This window comes from Zea mays, chromosome 9 (genome assembly GCF_902167145.1).
Source record: "Zea mays cultivar B73 chromosome 9, Zm-B73-REFERENCE-NAM-5.0, whole genome shotgun sequence".
Taxonomy (NCBI): Eukaryota; Viridiplantae; Streptophyta; class Magnoliopsida; order Poales; family Poaceae; genus Zea; species Zea mays.
In genome coordinates this window covers 25868879-25887117 of record NC_050104.1, presented here as the reverse complement: position 1 = coordinate 25887117, position 18239 = coordinate 25868879, and positions in this window count along the sequence as shown.

Here is an 18239-nt window from a genome sequence, read left to right as displayed (position 1 = left end):
GGAAGAAAGCGGGGCGTCACAAAGAATGCCTTGATCACGAGAAAGGTATGCCTGAAATCATTACCTAGAGGATCTTAGGAACGTCCCTGCAAAGGACCTCCAGGGTCGACCAGAGCGACCCCACCGTTGCCTCGGCACACTCACGAAGCTCGTCCCAAGACTGCTCCTCCCGCTCATCGTCAAGAACGAAGAAGGGATCCAGGGCCCCATGGGTCCTGAACCGAAGCAACTGGCGCCGCCCCTCGGAACCGCGTCGCGCGGGGACAAGGTTGCCGCTCGACGGGACGGGTCGCGGTCCCGCGCCCCCTCCTTCGAGGCACCAAGTAGCGACGCCTCAGCCATCTCAGCGTCGGCGGCAACGGGTGGCTCCACGGCCAGAACGACAACGACCTCGGCAGTAGTCGGCGCCAGCGCCAACATCTTGTCTGGTGGGCCCAAGGCCACGACCGCGCCAACAGCCTCCCCCAGCGCGACGACCGCTTCAACAGAAGAGCCAGCCTCGGGAGCTCGCTCCACGGCAGCTGGTGCCGCCTGAGCCCCCCGCTGTGGGGCGTCTTCTGAGGAGGTCGGCTGGCCGGTGAGGCCCAGCGCGGCACTAGCTGTGGAAGCCGACACCGTCTTGAGGACCTTCCGGGGAGCCAGATCGGTCGGACCGTGACTCCGCTTGCTAAGGAGAAAAGGAAAATCAGGGTCGGGACATACGAAGGAGGATCCAGGACGAAGATATCCTAAGACACTTACCCACTCCGGGCCATAATCAACCGTGCCTGTGGGGAGGTCTCTCGAACCTCGACCCCCGAAGGTACCATCGAGGTCCGCCTCGCTGTCACCTTCGGTACCATCCTCGCCTTGGGCGCCCTAGGCGCCCGAGAGATGGACTGCCCAGGTGCAGCCACGTCAACCTGAGGATCGCCCTCCTGCGCAACCGGCACGGGCGACGGTTCTCGGGGAACAGGTAGCTCGGCCTGACTCTCCGGGGTCACCTCGACTTCCCCGGCCGAGGGGTCAACTACCCCCTCGGCCGCCCCCGCTCTTCGGACCGGGACCCCGACGTCCCGGCCCCGGATACCGACGGCACCAGCCCGCTTGGGGGTTGGCTTGACGACCCCTGGCCCAACCTCAGATCCGGGTTGAGACCAAGGCGGGCAGCCATATCGTCGTCTTCGTCATCGTCTTCATCGTCGTCAGGCGTCTCCGGCGACGGCTCCCTAGGGAGCCCATCCCTCTCCTGCCGACGACGGAGCTTTTCCAAGGCGTCCCGAGCCCACGTCCGCTCGTGGGGCCGAGCCTTCTTCGCGTCCTTTTTCTCCTTCCTCTTCTCCGCAGCAACCCTCCGCGCAGCTCGGTCCACCGCGTCCTCCGGGACCGGTGGCCGGGAAGGCTTGTGATGCCCTACCTCCTGGAGACAGACGAAAAGTCTCGGCTGTGAGAACCAAGGGCAATCCGACGCAAGGAGAAAGAAGGAGCGGACACTCACCAGGGACACACGCGGTCGGGACGCATCGAGGGCTGGGAAAGAGCGCCGGCGTCCGGCTTCCCCAACGTGACAGATGTTGTCTTCGGATTCCTGATCGAACCGTTGAAGTGACAGATGTTGTCCTTAAACCGGACTTGACATACTCTGAGCACCCTATTCGAGTCTTAGATCAAAAGGATAGGGTTACCCGAAGAAAAACCCTCAAGTTTTATAAGATACTGTGGAACCAGCATTCCGAAGATGAGGCTACATGGGAAACTCAAGACTTTTTAGATAAGAATTTCCCAGGCTTTTTAGCCTCTTGTAAATTGTAAAGCCTGTGTAACTGTGTAATAAAGAAGTGACCCCCACATCACCCTTGCCTTCTACCAGAAATAAGGAAATAAAAGTATGTCGTGTTTCCTTTTCCATTACTTACCCTAGGACTTTTAATCTCGGGACGAGATTCTTTTATGGGGGGAAGGATGTAACACCCCTGGTGTTACTATAACTAAAACCTGAGCATGGCATCATAAGCATTAGCATTGCATATGTTTGACACACCTAGAGTGCATTCACTAGGCAAAAATTTCAAACAAGTTGTATTGTTTAAGTGTTTTTGCAAATAGAACCCTGGATAGGAAACTTAACCCTAAATAGGGATTAAAGGGGTAAGACCTAACCCAAATTGAGAAAACCTAAAGGCTTTAGGGGAATAGTCATAAAATGTTCCCAAACATAAACTTAAATCACATTTATACCCCTGGGATACCAGAAATCCTAATTGGAACCCTCGAAAACCCTAAAACCAAACCTTAGGGACCTATGTGCAAAATTAGTCCACTTTTGGACTAAAGTGCAAAAACCAAGTCAAATAGGTATCATAAGTCCTTTGGTTCACAAATGTGTGGACTTGAAAGCCAAATGTTGAGTTTTGGACTTAAATGCAAAATGGACCTCAATTAGGTTCTATTCTAAGTCTGAAATTTCAGAGTTTTGGCTCAACTTTGGAGCCTTGTAACTTTCAAACTATAGAGTTTTTGCCCTAGGTCACCACATCAAAATTATAGCCTAATCATAGGAGAACAACTTTGCTTAAAGGTGTGAGCATAGTTGTTAAGGAAAAACTGGAGATAATTGAGCCTGAAGTTGGACTGTCAGACTGCCTGAAGTCTGAAATTCAGATTAACAGGGTGATGGGATGAACTTTGAGCTCGATTTTGAATGGGATCCAGTGACTTTTTGTGGGAGCACATTGTAGCAAAGTTATAGATGGATTATAGCTCTACAACTTTGCTGCAGAAAATTGGCATAGGTTTCACACAAAATCAGGAGTAAATTGAGCTCCAAGAAGCTCTGTCAGGTCGACTGACTGAAGGAACACCATGGTACAATGCTCAGATATGGATAAGACTGCCAGCACCGGATGTTCACCGCCGGCGACCGATTGCTGCCGTGATTCGTGCGACAGCCGGTCCACGTTGTTCTCGGGGTAAGTGGGTAACACCGGTGTACGCCGCCGTGGATAAGCTCCAACCATTAAAGAACTCCGGCCACCGTACGGTGTCACCACGGTAGAAGCCGATAAGAACGCCGGTGATAGCCGTCGTCCGGCCTTGCGCCGCGTGTCCCAACCTCGCCACCGCATCGCCGTGACTCCCTCTAGCTTCCCGTTGATCACCGGAGTTACTGCCACGTCGTGGAACACGTATTCACTGCACCTGTGTTCTTCTTCACTTCCGACCGCCGCGCGTCAGCGCCCAAAATTCACGGTCACCGCCGTTGTGCGCTATAAATTGACCCCGCAGCAAGCTTCGCAACATCATTGCACACCCCCACACCAAGAATTGCTCCCAGCCGAACACTAGTGAGCCCGAATTGCACATTCTCCCCAATTCGGTTCAAGAACACCGCGAACTAACCTCGCCGAGGCCAGCCCCCTTTCCGGTCAGTCCAACCCTTCCTCTCCCTCGTTTAAGAATTCTCACATGTCTACGATGCTTGCTGACCCGCCCAATTGGACTAAGGGTCCACTGACCGTCGGGAACGCATGGATCTTTGGTTCATCCGCGCGCTCACCGTGGCCAGACCACAGTAGTTCGCGATTTGTGCAATTAACTTGGGGAAATTGCTCGGGGTAGCTTGGATTTGGTGTCCGCCGCTCGGGTGCGCCGGTCAAGGCCCCGTCCGGCCGGTCTGCGTGCTCGCCGGAGTTCATCCTAGCGCGGACGCCGTCGAGGACGTATCGGGTAAAGAAATAGAAAACCGAGGACTATACTGCAAACTGTTAGCGACACGGTGAAACAGTAACAGGACTTATCTCCAGTTAGCCAAGAACCCGGGGTCCCTTCTGCAAAGATGCCAGAGCGCGCGGGCGCACGCACGCGTTTTCCCTGTGTTACTGGGCCGTCTGGGCCAGATGTTGCCCAGTACTATTCATAAGTGTTTTATTTTTCTTTTTACTCCAGAGCTAAAACAATTGTAGAAAATTACAGAAAAATCCTAAAATTATGAAACCAATTTTCCTAGGTTTTTTATTTTTCCTAGAATTTAATAAAAATAGTTTTGTGATTTTTAGGTCAAATAAGGAATTTTAAGGCATTTAAAGTAGTTAAAAGTGTTAGTTATGGATTTTTAGAAAATAAATGATAAGTCCAAAAATGCCCAAACTTTTTATATGAACTTAAAACAATATTTAGAAACCTTGGGTAGAGTTTGAATTGATTTGGACCATGTTTGATAACTAGAACCCAAAACCCCCTGCCCTTTGAACTCCTTTACCGACTCCGGAAACCCTAAGTTCTCGGAGTTCCGTGAAGGAAAGTTATATTCAAGATTTAGATAATAAACATTTATTATCTTCGCACTCTCATGCGCATTACATGGCATTCATACTTATATATGTATATATATATGTTAGAACGCGAAGAAGAAGTGAAAGCCACCGAAGAAAGGACACCACCACCCTCGGATTCTCAAGCAGGCAACTACATCTACTTCGATATTTGTGGATCCGAGCCAGACTCACCTATTAACGAAGGCAAGCCCCGGTGCATGCAACCCCTTTCCTTGTGTTTTTAAATAATTTTCGCACACTTTAAGTCTAGTGAAATGTGCATTAGGTTTATAGGAGTTGCTTGAAACCCTTTGATGCATTGCTTTCCTTGATATCCATACCTTTATAGATACTTCTGTGAAGTATCAAAATATGATTTACAAAAATGCTTAGCCTTGCTTAGATCTTGTGGATAGAGGTTATCCTTAGCCTAGCTCGAGAAAGGATGGCTTCTACCTGCAAGAATATTTTCATTTGGAGCAATGATGGGATCTTACTGCAAAGTTCCCTGTGATGCTCTTTCATCCTAAGGAACAGAAACAATCCTAAGGATGGGAATACGTAAATTGAAACTTGGGTTAGGAACAGGTGATGTTCTACCCAGGTTGATTAAGGATTGATGCGTATGTAGGCGTGCTGACCGAGGACCCTTTAACTGGTCACATGCCTCGTCATGGGTAAGCCTTGCCTCGGGCAGACTAAGGCCAGAATAAGATAACACGAAATGGGCGTGGAGCGGTGGCGAGAGTAGCGTGTACCCTCCGTGGCAAGAGGCTGGACGGTGGTGTATCTGTGCTCTCGGTTTGCGTGAACCTGATCTGGTCTTAAGAACCCCGGTGGCGGGTTGACATATGCAAGGGTTAAGTGCTACATATGTCGTGTGATTGGAGATCCTCAGCTGAGTACAATCGATTCGGATCGCCGTACCTTCGCGGTTATGAAGACTTGGTCACTTCCCTGCAACCTAAGTCAGGATGTGAACATTATGAATAAAAAGGATGTTGTATTGATGAGATTATGAAATTAGACTAGATGCAAACAGTGTCTATTAATATTCAATCTGGCGTTAAAATATTGAAAGTAAGGACTCACTTTAGTAAGCTATTTCTGCAAAAGTATCTAAGTTGATTCTTGCTAAAGCCTCTCCTTGATTCCTATTTATCCAGCATACCCTTGAGAGTCTTTTCCTTAGTCGGGTAAGACTTGCTGAGTAATTCCATACTCAGGGTTTATCCCTTCGTTGTTTTTAGGTGAGGAAGTAGCAGATTTTTGTTGCTTCTGTGCTAAGGTGGTTCCCCATGATGAGAAACAAGAGTGAAGATGCGGGAGGACGTGGTCCTCCATAAGGAAAACTTTTGCTTAAAACTATCGGGAGGAGTTTATGCCTCCCTTGGTATGTGTAATAATACTACTCAGCACTCGCTTATATTTTCTGGTATGTAATAACCAACTTGATCTTACTTTTTAATAAATGTAAGTTTATGTAATCGCTTCCGCAATTCTTTATCTCCGATGTTCTGTAATGTCTGCAAGACGGGTGAGACGTTCCTGGTGAGGTAAGGAAAGATACCGAACTTGTCAAGTAGTTCAGGGGCACCTACAGGGTTGTCTGAAGTCCGTTGGACAAGGACAACTGTAGGTGGGCCTAATTACTTGGGAGGTTCTGTCACAAAGGGGATCCGAGGACATCCACAAACCCTCCAAGTCGGCCCCCGACGTCATCTCCCAAAGCGGCAGCCGCCGCTCCGTCAAGGGAAGCACCCTCCGGCGATGAATGGCGGCAACCACTCCCGCAGCGGTGAGCCCTCCTTTCCGCAACTCCTCCAGGGCCTTCAGAAGGGGCTGGAGATTCTTCTGTCTGTCGCGCGGGGTCCCGTAGCGCCAGACATCGGCGGCGGCGGTCACCACTCGCTGAGAAAACGACGGGAGCCTCCCGTCGTCATTTCGGAGATAGAACCACCGGCGCTGCCACCCTTTGTTCGAGGACGCAAGGATGGCGGGGATATACTGCGGCGCCCGCGCCTGCCTCAGCTGGAGGATGCAGCCACCAGCCCGCACTACCGTGCGGACCCTTCTCTCCCCCATCGGCGAGGCAAAAAGCTCGCGGAGAAGAAATGAGTCCACATGTCCCAGTGAGGGTCAATCCCCAAGTATCCTTCACAAACTGCCTCAAAGATGGCGACTTGCGAGATGGAGTTAGGACTGAGGTTGTGCAGCTCCACCCCATAGACATGCAGAATCGCCCACATAAAGCGGCTTGCTGGCACTCCAAACCCCCGCTCGTGAAAGGAGACGAAGCTCACGACATACCCCGGCGGCGGGGACGGGGCGGCTCCGCTTGGAGGGGCCATCCACTCCGGCTGCGGGTCACCGGAGAGAGGGCGAAGCAAACCCTCAGCAACAAGGGCCTCTAGGTCATCCACCGTGACGGTGGAGAAAGGCCACGGGTCGCACGGCGGAACAATGGTCACCCGATCGGCCATCACCAAGCAGAAGAAGTGGCGGCGGGAAGGGCTGGGTGAGCGGTTTCCTTTCTCTGGCTATTCCCTCGGGTTGCGAAAACCTAAGAAGGAGGCAAGTAGCAGAGTAAAAAACCGTCACTGGTCCCTCTCCCGAATATATAAAGGCCCAGGCGAGACTCATTCAATGCTTCGCCCGAACCCGCCGCGGGATTCAAAACTCAAAGCGAAACGCCCTTTCCTCGAACGGCTCGCGCACGCGCAACGGCCGCCCCGTGAACCACTCTCCCGTCGCATTAACTCTGCGGCAGGACAGGCGGCACCTTTGGCGGGCGAAGCAGGCGACGCTTCACCTCCGCCATAATGACCGCGTCAAAAAAGGTGCGCCACGTCATTCGATTTCATATCCTTTCCCTCTTCCTCTTTCTCTCTCTTGCAACAGGGACCGGGAAAGGGGATACCCCGAAAGGGATCCTTCTCCGCGAAGGAAACGGGCCCCGAGCCCCCTACTGATCAGAGGTTCGAAGGCTGGCCCCTCGGAGGGGTTCAACAGCCTCCTCAGAGCGCTCGGGCTCCGCGCCCACTACTGGTCAGAGGTTCAAAGGCCGGCCCCTCGGAAGGGTTCAACGGCCGCCTCAGGCCACTCGGGCTCTGCGCCCACTACTGATCAGGGGTTCATGGGCTGGCCCTCGAAGGGTTCACAGCCGCCTCAGACGCAGAGCGAGGGATGACCCTGGGTACGTTCGATACATAACCAAGGCTCGGGCTACGCTCCCGAGGTACCCTAGGACATATCCGAGACCAACGGGAACGATTTTGTAACGGAATCCCATCAGAGGGAGGCATCGAGCCCTCGGACCCCGTCAAAAGGGGACCGGGTCCGGCAAATCACCCGCAGGTACTTTTTGAGCGCGCCTTCGGGCCACTAGCCGACCCATAACAAATGGGGCACGGGCGTCCACTCGGATTACCCGTCAGCAGCTCACTGGAGACACCATGTTTGGTGCCCTCCAAGGGCAACATGGCGCTTTTCCCCCCTCCTCCTTGAGGAAAGGCGATGCAGGGGCGTAAGTGAAAAAGTCGAGTCTGTCTTGACCGTCCTCTCGCTCTGTGCGGAGGCTCGGGGGCTGCTCTCGCAAACCCGGCTCCGGCCAAACCGTTGACAGCGTCAACATACCAATCCGAGAACTTGGGACCCGACCGTGCACCCAGGCTACGGCTAGCTCGCATGAGAGAACAACCAGACCGGCCGAAGCATCACGAAACGCATTAAGACCTCGAAGGAGTCAAACTACTCCTCCGAGGCCTCGGGGGCTACACCCGGCGGGTGCGCTCGCGCGCACCCACCGGAATAAAACGCAACCGAGAAAGGCCGGTCCCCTTGCAAAAAGTGCGACAAAAGCCTCCAAGCGAGTATTAACACTCCCTTCGAGGCTTGGGGGCTACTGTCGGGGACCATAATTAGGGGTAGCCCCAAGACTCCTAATCTCATCTGGTAACCCCCATCAGCACAAAGCTGCAAAGGCCTGATGGGTGCGATTAAGCCAAGGCTCGGTCCACTCAAGGGACACGATCCCGCCTCGCCCGAGCCCAGCCTCGGGCAAGGGCAGCCGACCCCGGAGGATTTACGTCTCGCCCGAGGGCCCCCTCAAGCAACGGACGCACCTTCGGCTCGCTCGAGGCCCAGTCTTCGCCAAGAAGCAACCTTGGCCAAATCGCCACGACGACCGACCGTATCGCAGGAGCATTTAATGCAAGGAAGGCCTGACACCTTATCCTGACGCGCGCCCTTCAGTCGATAGAGCCAAAGTGACCGCAGTCACTTCGCCGCTCCACTTACCGGCCTGACAAGAGGACAGTGCCGCCTGCGCCGCTCCGACTGCTGTACCACTTGACAGAGTGAGGCTGACAGCAGCCAAGTCTGGCTTCGGGCGCTATAGGAAGCTCCGCCTCGCCTGACCCCAGGGCTCGGACTCGGGCTCGGCCCCGGAAGACGACGAACTCTGCCTCACTCGACCCTAGGGCTCGGACTCGGGCTCGGCCCCGGAAGACGACGAACTCCGCCTCGCCCGACCCCAGGGCTCGGACTCGGGCTCGGCCCCGGAAGACGACGAACTCCGCCTCGCCCGACCCCAGGGCTCGGCCCCGGAAGACGACGAACTCTGCCTCGCCTGACCCTAGGGCTCAGACTCGGGCACGGCCCCGGAAGACGACGAACTCCGCCTCGCCCGACCCCAGGGCTCGGACTCAGCCCTGGCCTCAACCGACGGTCTCCGCCTCGCCCGACCCAAGGGCTCGGACTCGACCTCGGAAGACAGACTCTACCTCGACCTCGGAGGAGCCTACGCCTCGCCCTACCCAGGGCTCGGACTGACCACGTCACAGGAGAGGCCATCATTACCCTACCCCTAGCTAGCTCTGGCTACGGGGAACAAGACTGGCGTCCCATCTGGCTCGCCCCGGTAAAACAAATAATGATGGCGCCCCGCGTGCTCCATGACGACGACGGCTCTTAGCCCCCTTACGGAAGCAAGGAGACGTCAGCAAGGACTCGACAGCCCCGACAGCTGTCCTTCCGCAAGGCTCCAGCGCTCCTCCGACGGCCACGACATCACACGAATAGGGTGCCAAAACCTCTCCGGCTGCCACAACGGCATGTACTTAGGGCACTAGCTCCTCTCTGCTAGACACGTTAGCACACTGCTACATCTCCCATTGTACACCTGGGCCCTCTCCTTACGCCTATAAAAGGAAGGTCCAGGGCCCTCTTACAGAGGGTTGGCCGCGTGGGGAAGGACGGGACGACGCGCGCATAAGCCTCTCGCTCCCTCCCACGCGGACGCTTGTAACCCCCTACTGCAAGCGCACCCGACCTAGGCGCGGGACAAACACGAAGGCCGTGGGTTTCCCCTTTTACGCCTGTCTCCCTCCGGCTTTTCCCCCCCTTCGCGCTCCGTCTCGCGCCGACCCATCTGGGCTGTGGCACGCGACGACAATTTACTCGTCGGTCCAGGGACCCTCGGGGTCGAAACGCCGACAGCGGTGTTGACCGCCTCTTCCCAAAACCGATCCGAAGTCTTGTAATCATCAAGCATGGTCCTTACCATGTCCAATAAAGTTCTATTCTTCCTCTCCACTACACCATTTTGTTGTGGCGTGTAGGGAGAAGAGAACTCATGCTTGATGCCTTCCTCCTCAAGGAAACCTTCAATTTGAGAGTTCTTGAACTCCGTCCCGTTGTCGCTTCTTATCTTCTTGATCCTCAAGCCGAACTCATATTGAGCCCATCTCAAGAATCCTTTCAAAGTTTCTTGGGTGTGAGATTTTTCCTGCAAAAAGAATACCCAAGTGAAGCGAGAATAATCATCCACGATAACTAGACAATACTTACTCCCGCCGATGCTTATATAAGCTATCGGGTCGAATAGGTCCATGTGTAGGAGCTCAAGCGGCCTGTCAGTCGTCATGATGTTCTTGTGTGGATGATGAACACCAACTTGCTTCCCTGCCTGACATGCGCTACAAATCCCGTCTTTCTCAAAATGAACATTTGTTAGTCCCAAAATGTGTTCTCCCTTTAAAAGCTTGTGAAGATTCTTCATTCCAACATGTGCTAGTCGGCGATGCTAGAGCCAACCCATGTTAGTCTTAGCAATTAAGCAAGTGTTGAGTTCAGCTCTATCAAAATCTACTAAGTATAGCTGACCCTCTAACACTCCCTTAAATGCTACTGAATCATCACTTCTTCTAAAGACAGTAACACCTATATCCGTAAAAAGACAGTTGTAACTCATTTTACATAATTGAGAAACAGAAAGCAAATTGTAATCTAAAGAATCTACAAGAAAAACATTGGAAATAGTGTGGTCAGGTGATATAGCAATTTTACCCAATCCTTTGACCAAACCTTGATTTCCATCCCCGAATGTGATAGCTCGTTGGGGATCTTGGTTTTTCTCATATGAGGAGAACATCTTCTTCTCCCCTGTCATGTGATTTGTGCATCCGCTGTCGAGTATCCAACTTGAGCCCCCGGATGCATAAACCTACAAAACAAATTTAGTTCTTGATTTTTCTCATAGGAGGAGAACATCTTCTCTCCCCAATCCTTTCTCTCTAAAGAATCTACAAGAAAAACATTTGAAATAGAGTGGTCAGGTTATATAGCAATTTTACCCAATCCTTTGACCAAACCTTTATTTCCATCCCCGAATGTGATCTCTCTTTGGGGATCTTGGTTTTTCTCATAGGAGGAGAACATCTTCTCTCCCCTGTCATATGGTTTGTGCACCCGCTATCGATGATCCAACTTGAGCCCCTGGATGCATAAACCTACAAAACAAATTTAGTTCTTGATTTTAGGTACACAAACGGTTTTGGGTCCTTTGACATTAGATACAAGAACTTTGGGTACCCAAACACAAGTCTTTGACCCCTTGTGTTTGCCCCCAACATACTTGGCAATTACTTTGCCGGATTTGTTAGTCAAAACATAAGATGCATCAAAAGTTTTAAATGAAATGCTATGATCATTTGATGCAATAGGAGTTTTCTTCTTAGGCAATTTAGCACGGGTTGATTGCCTAGAACTAGATGCCTCACTCTTATACATAAAAGCATGGTTAGAGCCAGAGTGAGACTTCCTAGAGTGAATTCTCCTAATCTTGTGCTCGGGATAACCGGCAGGGTATAAAATGTAACCCTCGTTATCCTGAGCCATGGGAGCCTTGCCCTTAACAAAGTTAGACAATCTTTTAGGAGGGGCATTAAGTTTGACATTGTCTCCCTTTTGGAAGCCAATGACATCCTTGATGCTAGGGCGTCTCCCACTATAAAGCATACTACGAGCAAATTTAAATTTTTCATTATCTAGCTCATGCTCGGCAATTTTAGCATCTAATTTTGCTATATGATCATTTTGTTGTTTAATCAAGGCCATGTGATCATGAATAGAATCAATGTTAACATCTCTACATCTAGTACAAATTGTAACATGCTCAATGGTACATGTAGAGGGTTTGCAAGATTTTAGTTCAACAATCTTATCATGTAAAATGTCATTTTTACTTCTAAGATTGGAAATAGAAGCATTGCAAATATCTAAGTCTTTAGCCTTAGCAATCAATTTTTCATTTTCAATCTTGAGGCTAGCAAGAGAAGCATTCAATTCTTCAATCTTAGCAAGTAAACTAGCATTATCATCTCTAAGATTGGAAATTGAATCATCACATACATTTGAATCAACCTTAGCAATTAATCTAGCATTCTCATTTCTAAGGTTGGCAATGACATCATGGCAAGTGCTTAGCTCACTAGATAATTTTTCACATTTTTCTACTTCTAGAGCATAAGCATTTTTAACCTTAACATGCCTCTTGTTTTCCTTAAATAGGAAGTCCTCTTGGGTGTCCAAGAGTTCATCCTTCTCGTGAATAGCACTAATTAATTCATTCAACTTTTCTTTTTGTTGCATGTTTAGGTTGGCAAAAAGGGTGACCAAATTATCCTCCTCATCACTAGAATTATCCTCATCACTAGAGGTTGCATATTTAGTGGAGGATTTTGATTTTACCTTCTTCTTTTTGTCGTCCTTTGCCATTAGGCACTTGTGGCCGATGTTGGGGAAGAGGAGCCCTTTGGTGACGGCAATGTTGGCGTCATCCTCGTCGGAGGAGAAGTCGGTGGAGCTCTCGTCGGAGTTCCACTCACGGCACACATGGGCATCGCCGCCCTTCTTCTTGTAGTATCTCTTCTTTTCTCTCCTCTTGCCCTTCTTGTCGTCGCCCCTGTCACTGTCACTTGATAATGGATATTTTGCAATAAAGTGACCGGGCTTACCACACTTGTAGCAAACTTTCTTGGAGCGGGACTTGTAGTCCTTCCCCCTCCTTTGCTTGAGGATTTGGCGAAAGCTCTTGATGATGAGCGTCATTTCCTCGTTGTCGAGCTTGGAGGCATCGATGGGGACTCTACTTGGTGTAGAGTCTTCTTTCTTCTCCTCCGTTGCCTTGAATGCGACCGGTTGTGCTTCGGGCGTGGAGGAGGTGCCTTGCTCGATGATTTTCTTGGAGCCTTTGATCATCAACTCAAAGCTCACAAATTTTCCTATTACTTCCTCGGGAGACATTAGTGTATATCTAGGATCACCATGAATTAATTGCACTTGCGTAGGATTAAGAAATACTATTGATCTTAGAATAACCTTGACCATTTCATGGTCATCCCATTTTGTGCTCCCGAGGTTGCGCACTTGGTTCACCAAGGTCTTGAGTCGGTTGTACATTGCTTGTGGCTCCTCCCCTTGGTGAAGCATGAAGCGACCGAGCTCCCCCTCGATCGTCTCCCGCTTGGTGATCTTGGTCACCTCGTCTCCTTCGTGCGTGGTCTTGAGCACGTCCCAAATTTCCTTTGCGCTCTTCAACCCTTGCACCTTATTATACTCCTCTCGACTTAGAGAGGCGAGGAGTATAGTTGTGACTTGGGAGTTGAAGTGTTGGATTTGTTCGACCTCCTCCGAGTCGTAATCTTTGTCTCCCTTCTTTGGTACCTGCGCTCCATACTCAACAATATCCCATATGCTTTTGTGGAGTGAGGTTAGGTGATGTCTCATTTTATCACTCCACATAGAATAATCTTCACCTTGTAGCATAGGTGGTTTGCCTAATGGAACGGAAAGTAATGGAGTGCGTTTTGAAATACGAGGGTAGCGAAGGGGCATCTTACTATACTTCTTGCGCTCATGGCGCTTAGAAGTGACAGATGCTGTTTCCGAGCCGGAGGTGGAGGGTGACGAAGAGTCGGTCTCGTAGTAGACCACTTTCTTCATCTTTTTCTTCTTGTCACCCTTTCGTTGGGACTTGATGGAGGAAGAGGATTCCTCCTTGTGCTTGTGGGCGGACTCCCTTGAGTGCGTTCTCCCCGAGCTTGCGGACTTGTCGCCGGTCCCGAGCTCCCTCTTGGCGGATGCTCCCGACATCACTTCGAGCGGTTAGGCTCTAATGAAGTACCGGGCTCTGATACCAATTGAAAGTCGCCTATAGGGGGGGTGAATAGGGCGAATCTGAAATTTACAAACTTAAGCACAACTACAAGCCGGAGTTAGCGTTAGAAATATAAACGAGTCCGAGAGAGAGAGTGAAAAACAAATCGTGAGCAAATAAAGAGTGAGACACAGTGATTTGTTTTACCGAGGTTCGATTCTTGCAAACCTACTCCCCGTTGAGGTGGCCACAAAGACCGGGTCTCTTTCAACCCTTTCCCTCTCTCAAACGATCACTTAGACCGAGTGAGCTTCTCTTCTCAATCAAACGGGACACTAAGTCCCCGCAAGGACCACCACACAATTGATGTCTCTTGCCTTGGTTACAATTGAGTTGATCTCAAGAAAGAATGAGAAAGAAAAGCAATCCAAGCACAAGAGCTCAAATGAACACAAGTCACTCTCTCACTAGTCACTAATTGATTGGAATGATCTTTGGACTTGGGAGAGGATTTGATCTCTTTGGTGTGTCTTGTATTGAATGCTATAGCTCTTGTAAGGTGTAGGAAGTCTGAAAACTTGGATGCAATGAATGGTGGGTGGTTGTGGGCATTTATAGCCCCAACCACCAAACTAGCCGTTTGGTGAAGGCTGCTATCGCATGGCGCACCAGACAGTCCGGTGCGCCTGCCACGTCACCCAACCGTTGGATTCTGACCATTGGAGCTTCTGTTTTCTGGGCCACCGGACAAGCAATGTTCACTGTCCGGTGTGCCATCTGGCTCTGCTCTGACTCTGGCGCGCACTGTAGCGCATTTAATGCCTTCTGCAGATGACTGTTGGCGCGAAGTAGCCGTTGCTCCACTGGCACACCGGACAGTCCGGTGCGCCACCGGACACTATCCGGTGCTATACCGGACAGTCCGATGAATTATAGCGGAGGGGCTCCCAGAATTCCCGAAGGTGAGCAGTTCGGAGTTGGAGTCCCTGGTGCACCGAACACTGTCCGGTGGCACACCGGACAGTCCGGTGCGCCAGACCAGGGCACACTTCGGCTGACTTTAGCTCCCTATTTTTGAATCCTTTCTCGGTCTTTTTATTGGTTTGTTGTGAACCTTTAGCACCTGTAGAACTCATAATCTAGAGCAAACTAGTTAGTCCAATTATTTGTGTTGGGCAATTCAACCACCAAAATCAATTAGGAAAAGGTGTAAGCCTATTTCCCTTTCACTAAATCAAACCATTCGATAGAAAAAAGATAGAGAAGCTATACCTAGCATTGAATAAGACTTGGATTGCACGAATTGCGGAGCCGATCCATGTACAAATCCATGGCACCGGTAGTTTGATTTCTCCATGTCGACCATTCCCGGCTACCGGTGGTGCCAATCGAGGTTTATTGTTTAGGGTTTAGGTTCCTGTCGTGGATCAACAGCCCACCTCGATCAGATTACCATTAATGTATCGGTAGACTGTCTAAGGCTATCTCTAGCAGCCATCTCTATACTCATATTCATACTATACTTTACGAACAATGCAATCTACACCGCAAAACAATGTTTTGTGTGACATATATACGCGTAGGCCCACGACGATGATAACGTCTCATGCAGTACGAACTGCCCCTGCCGCTATGCCTAAGTAGGGATGGATCCAGATACTTATTCAGATATTAATTATTTTTATATTTTTTTTTACAATTGCAAACAAATAGGATATATTTTTTAATGTAAATTTATAATGTTGTTCTTTACATTTAGCATATTAAGATTCATAAAAAGTAAATCTAAAATTTGCTCTATATATTTTTAAACAATTAATATAAAATTCAGATACAAATACTATTCGGATTTGTACGTTTTTTCACCTATTTGTTGTAGAGAGGAAATAATGAAAAAAAAATACAAAAAATTTATTCTTATTTCAATAACATGTTTAACAACATTGCTAAAGGTTAGTACCAAATTCTATAGACGTCTATATTAAGATATTAAAATTTGTCATTTAGTTTGGATGTTTTCTGAGAGCTCAACTTGACACGCCTAACACGGCAGCAGGCGCACGGCCATCATACCGCTGCCGTGGGCAGCCCCGCTGCCGCTGCGCCTGAGAGCTGATTGGACTGGACCAAATCCGTGCAGCCTCCCTCGTGCGCCTGCGTAGCTGTGGCCTATGGCCGCTGGACCAGCGCCCGGCGGTCGGCGGCAACCAGAGCCGGAGGCGACTGCCTGCTTGGGGCCTTCGGTCAGGCTCCATCCCGGCAGCTGCTCTTTCTTCCGTGACGGATGTGCCGGCACAAGACAAGAGGCCCAGAACCCCGAGTTCGACGGCCTGGATCGTGGGCTGGGCAAAATCTGGTGATGGACCATGAGTTAGATGGAGGCCCATGCGGTGTACATACGTCTAGTGATGGGCCATCACCTGTGCCGTGTGTTTTTTTCTCTCCTCCTTTTGTAGTAGCTCGGCAAAATCGTCTGTTTGAAGCCATTGTTTGGCGAAGCCAACTAGCCAAGTACGGCACGCGACTAGATTCTTTTTGTTTGTTTGTTTGCTCTCGCCAGTTAGCTTTTGCAAAGAGATAGATACAGAGAGAGAGAGGGAAAAAGTAAAGGTGCCTAGTTGGCGTGCCAGTGCCAGTGCCAGTGCCAGTGCCAGTGGACGACGGCAGGCGGGTATTCCTGCCCACGTTCGTTCACCACTATTATTCACATGGAGAGAAAGCAGTAAACCTTCTTCCATTCCAATCCATATTCCATTCCATCGGCGACAGCGCTACGCCTACGTGTAGAGAGACGGGCGGACAGGTCCAGGGCTTGCTTTCCGACGACACGGACAGCAGCACAGCCGACGCAGACGCCCGGATGCAGCACACCGCTGATGACGCGTGAGTGCGTGACTGACGGAGGCCAGGCCGCCCGCCCGGCAGCGGGTCCAGCAGGCGGGCAGGGGCCAGGGCCAGGGCCACGGCCGTTGGCGTCGCGTGTGTGGCGAAACAGGGCGCGGACAAAGAGCACGGCACAATCCGATCGTGTGACCCAGATTCCTCGTGGAATCAGAATCAACAGAACCGGGCAGAGATCTGTCTCGTTCTTTCCATCATTTCCGGTGACCCAGTGCTAGAGACGGCCAAGCGCCCACCCAGACCCAGGCGAGACAATTGCCATTATGGAAGAGAAGATGATTCGATGAGGCGTTGACTTCTCTGTTTTGGAGACGCAGCCGACAGACAAACTCCAAAATGAATACGAGACAACACTTGAGGCTGCGCAAACAGGTATCAGTGCCCTTTCACCGTTTACCGTCCCCGTGCGCAGACGCCGTCTGGCGTAGTCTTCTTGTCTCCGTCGCTTCTCCTCCGTCGCGAAATTGGAGTGCTCTCGGGGTGGACATCTCTCCTCTTGCGTCTCCTCTTGCGGCGGTGAGTTCTCCTCGTCCGCCATACCAGGCCCATACATCTCTCTCTTCTATGGTTATCGTCTCTCCTCTTATCGAACCCGGTTGTGAGCTTATGGTTTATCTGATTTCGGGTCCATGGATTTCGATCCGTTTGGCATTTCGCCAGACTGCAACGCTCCTCTCAACTCCCCTGATCTACACCCTGTGTCATCACCGTTTACAAATCTTGCTTCACCAAGTTCATCTGCGCCACTAGTACCATTGGGGGAAATTGGTGGCAGTGAGGTGAGGTCAATTTACAAAACTATGTCTTTAATTGTGAAAATAGTCTCGCTGATGCTTGGATGCTCCTGCATTGTCTGTAATATAGGAAGTTCAGAGGATTGATGGGACAACACAACTGGACTGGGATTCAATTATAGTTTCTGATGTATTGGATGAAGAAGGAAGAGTACAAGTACCATACGAAAACGAGATATATTGTAATCTTGGACTCAATAAAGAGGATGAGGCTGCGAATAATAGAATGCGTGATAGATTTTGTAGCAGTGGTACAAATTGTCATACGCAAGAAAGTATAGATATTGACAACGAAGACCACCATGCTGATCAGCCATGTGAAGACTACATTCCAGATGAGAAGAGGGTGGTGTACAATAGGATGAATCCTTCTATGCAGCCAGGTTGTTTGTTTCCTAACAAGAAAGAATTTAGGATTGTTATGCGTCAGTATGCAATAAAACATGAGTTCGAGGTTCGAATTGATGTTACTTCGACAACCAGATACGTTGGATATTGTAAGGGTGGTGATTGCCCTTGGAGGATCTATGCACGCGAGGAGAAGAAAGGATTGCCTACTATTGTGGTAGTTGTACTAGACGATGTGCACACTTGCACATCAAGTGGAAGGAGGAAGACTACTACGCCAACTAGTGGTTGGGTTGCATTCCACGCTAGACCCTTGCTCATGAAGAAACCACAAATGGGTGCTAAAGAGTTACAACAAACACTACAGGGAAGTCATAATGTCACTATTGGGTATGATACAGTTTGGAAGGGGAAAGAGAAGGCGTTGAAAGAGTTGTATGGATCTTGGGAGGAAAGCTTCCAGCT